The sequence below is a fragment of the Mastomys coucha genome, chromosome X (genome assembly GCF_008632895.1).
Source record: "Mastomys coucha isolate ucsf_1 chromosome X, UCSF_Mcou_1, whole genome shotgun sequence".
In the NCBI taxonomy this organism is placed as follows: Eukaryota; Metazoa; Chordata; class Mammalia; order Rodentia; family Muridae; genus Mastomys; species Mastomys coucha.
The window spans coordinates 62,503,088-62,507,338 of NC_045030.1; the positions used below are offsets into that span (position 1 = coordinate 62,503,088).

At 42.8% G+C, this 4,251-nt stretch overlaps 1 pseudogene; it reads right to left on the reverse strand.

Moving 5' to 3' along the window:
- Nucleotides 1–1,493, reverse strand: LOC116092870 (annotated as a pseudogene).
- Between the last annotated feature and the right edge of the window lie 2,758 nt (nucleotides 1,494–4,251).

The following is a 4,251-nucleotide window of genomic DNA, read 5'->3' on the forward strand; positions in this document are numbered from 1 at the left end:
GTCTGAGCTCTGAGATCGAGCAGGAGGGTTAGAGCTTCGCTTCACCCACGCATTCTCCTTTGGTGGAGAGGCTGGCATTACCTTTAGAGGCTGGTCAGGTTTAGGAGGCTTAGAGGTTGGAGAGTGACAGTCTTCTTTATTGAGGGTTTCATTTTCTAGAGACTTCTCACTCTCTCTCCTTCGTGTATTTCTGCCAGATGTGGCTGAGGCCCCAGTCTGCGATGACTCACTTCCTGTCCTCGACCGTTCTCTTTCCTGAGTTTCTTCACTTCGCCAACTAGGGTGTCTCTCCCAGGACGGCAGTCTAGTTTTGGCTCATCCAGCTAAGCTGCTCCTTCTATAGCCGCTCCTCTACTTCTCGTTCTCTAGCAGCTGTGTCAACAGGCTTTGCCCCTCCAAAGATGGAAGCCACTCGGCTGGACTGGGAGGTGCTAGCAGAGGAATCATCTTTCTTAGGAGCACTCTGAGACTTTAGATTCAGTTTGGGTCTTTGGTGGGGGGACCTCTGTCATCACGCCTATAATCATCCCAAGAGAATTCATCACTGGAGCTCCATGACCGATCATCTCGTCTGCCATATTGGTCTTCATAGCGGTCCCCACCTCCTCTGTAGTCATCATCCCTCCGGTACCTGCATCCAAATGCTCTTCTGCCACTGCCTATCCTGGAGTCATAGCATCGGTCATAGTCTCTGCTGCCTCGGTCATCATAGCGATCCCAGGCCCCATAGCAGTCCATGTCTCTGTGTGAGCCGTCCCAATATCTGTCCCTATATCCATTCCGATAAAGGTCTGAATCGTAATGATCTCGATACTTGTCTCCAAAGCTATCATTGCCTCTTCTAGGTGGGTAGACATCAAAGCTGTCTGTGGCAGGACGGGCCCTCCAGTCTGTGTCTGTTTTGTCAGAATCCCGATTTCTATCTTGACCAAAAGAACGGCCATCCCTGTCTTTATCCTGTGCTTGATCAGCAACATCCACTCGAATTCTCCTGTTACCTAGAGACTCTTTATTGAGACTCAGCACTGAGCAGAGAATCCAGGTCCTCAAATTCTGCATAGCCAAAACCGTTCAACCTGTCTGGATTTGCTGGGTTCACGTGGTAATCGTACAGCGCTGATATTTAATCCTCTAAAGAAATCCTTAATGGAGTCTTCTGTCACATCATAGGGCAGATTCCCTAGGAAAGCAGTGTAGGGTGGGGACTTGGGAAGATGGCTCCGGTCGATATTGGGTTCCCGAGCAGCCTGTGGATCAGAGGGAAGGATGGAACGGTCAATTGGAGGCGCCCTGTACACATCATCATCATTACGATGCCAAGTTGTTGACACATCTCCTTCCAGATCATCTGTTTCATCAGCCCAGCTGACTGGTTTGGGGACATAGGTGCTTCCTCCACCAGTTCCCCCATCCACAGCTAGAATGTCTGTTAGGGAGATGGTCTTCCCCTTCTTATTCTTTTTTGCTGAGGCCGCCATGTTGGGAGAGGGAGAGAGAACGCAAAGGCGAACATCTTCCTTCTTTCTCTGCCTAATCCCACATATTTACCTTCTTGTCCTATTACTGAAGAGGCTCGTTGTCAAGCTATTAGGTTCCGCATTCTTTCTTACCCCAAATTACCTTTTGTGTCAGGCTCTTTTCATGGAGAGATCTATATAAAACATGATACATGTACTTCAGATCATGATTTTGGAGAGCATGGTCCAATAGCTCACAGTAAGCAAAAAAAAAAAAAAAAAGCTCTTTTTACCTATTTATTGCACACAGGATCCCAGCCTGTAGGGTGGTTCTATATATATCCAGGGTGGGCCTTTCATCTCTGGAAAAGTCTTCCTCGATTTTCTTGGAAGTGTGCTTTCTTAACTTTTAGGCATCTCTCATTCTAATCAAGTTGTGAATTAAGATTACCCACCATACCTCCTATACTTTCACTCTCTGTTGTCTTTTACAGAATTTAGAATTTGTTTCTTAACAGTAAACTACAAAGGTTTACACTAGTCCCTACTGCTGTGTACAAAGCTCCTCAAAAGCCCAAATAGATAGTAACTTAAAGTGCTCTAAATTTCTTACATCCATTAGCACATAATATGCACTTGAAATAAAGGAGATGTGAATAGAGGGAAGATAAGGAATGCAATGAGAGATCAAAGAGTAGAAAATAAGCAGAGAAAACTAAAGGTTGTTAAACATGACATTAGCCCCTTAGCCTCAATATCGAAATAGGGTTAAGCAGAGAAAACAAAAGGTTGTTAAACATGACATTATTCCCTTAGCCCTTACATCAAAATAGGGTTTACAGATGTCATAGCTGACGTATTGAATTTTGAGATGATTTTGGGAGATCACGTTAAGGGGAAAAAATGAATGATTATCCAAAAAAATAAAAAATAAAATAAAATATGTAATTTATCTTGCAAGGACTGCCACCAAAGGCATTTTAGGCTCCTCTCTAAATTTCTACTTTTCTGAATTTAACAGAAAATTTAAAAAATAAACCCTATGTTTATGCTCTGGTCTGAATGTTTATATTCTTTCCAAATTCATGTGTTGATGTGCAATATTCAATTGCATAGCTATACCATCTGCTGTGGCTTGAGCAACAAATTTCATGTGTTGAAATCTCAGCTCAAAGTGGTAATGTTAGGATGTTACTGTTTCAGAGAAGTGATCATGTGACAAGGGGAAGATCAGTAATTAATGAGCCTAGTACACTTTTGCACATGACCCTAAAGACCTCATTGACCTTTCTTGTCATGTAAGGATGTATAGGAAGGTTTTATATGGTAGTCATTTCTTCTTGTCTTTATCATAAACTAGGGTCAATAACTAAATTCTGGCCAAAAAACTTCATCAAAATTTTTTCTTGCTCATATAATTTATCTCAGTGTGTACTTGTACTATACTAACCATGATACTATTGTATATTACTGTAATAGTTTAATCTTTCTATTTTACTCCATTCATAATTTAGTTACCTATCTAAAATACCAATATAATCTTGTAACTTCCATACTAAAACTTAATCATCAATCTCTCATTTTTGGTGCTTTAAGTGTATAGAGAAAAGAAATACATAATTTATTTTCTTAGATATCTTGGGGATTAGAAGGAGGTAGAAAAATACAACACTATATAATCTGTTATGTGTTTTGATTATGAACACAGAATGTTGCCCGCGCAGTCGTCTCGCCAGCAAGAAGACACGCAGGCACTACGATCCTTCTGCAGCAACCATTTATTGCCCTCATCCAGAGGGAAAAAAGGGGGCGAGCCAATAATCGGCACTGCTTATATACACCACAGCAGGCGGCGTGTCCACCCACAGCGCGGCGTGTCCGCCCATGATTGGCTGTTTGCTCATCACCCCACGTTACGCCCCGGGATGGGCCGTGACTAGGCGTCTTTCACTCTACGCACATGCGCAAACAGTTGTTTACCAGGAGTTGACAGCGGAAGTAGGCGTCATCTTTCCATGGCGAATGCCTCTCCAGCTCTACCGCTCTCCACAACAGAATCTGGTTGTAAGTAACTAAAGCAAAAGTAAAATTGACAAAATATCATATAGTTAACAAATCAATAAGACATCTAGAAACGTAAGTTCAAAATTGGAAATAGTTCTGCCTGAAGACCTAGTTATATCGCTCCTGGTTGATTCCTCACCATGCCACAGGGGCACATTTTCTACTATGTTCATAACAGCCTTATTTGTGATATCCACAAGTTGGAAACAACCCAGATGTCCCACAAAAGAAGAATGGATACAAAAAAATATGGTAAATTTGCACAATGGAATACTTATTAGCTATTAAAAACAAGGACTTCATGAGTTTTGCAGGCAAAAGGATGGAACTTGAAAATACCATCCTGAGTGATAACTCAGACCTAAAAGGGCACAGATGACAGATAGCCTATGGCTATCCCCTGAGAGGCTCTACCAGCAGCTAAGACGATGCAGATACTCAGAACCAAGCATTGGGTAGAGGTCAGGGACCCCTATGGAAGAGTTAAAGCTAGGATTGAAGGAGCTAAAGGGGATAGCAACTCCATAGGAAGAACAACATTGTCAACTGGACCCCTAGGAGCTTCCAGAGACTGAGCTATCAACCAAAGAGTATACATGGGCTGGATGTAGCCCCCAGCATAGATGTCACAAAGGGCTGCCTAGTCTGGCCTCAGTGGGAGATGATGTGCCTAATCCTGTAGGGATTTCATGACCTAGGGTGGGTGGATACACTGGGGGGGGTGCTTTTC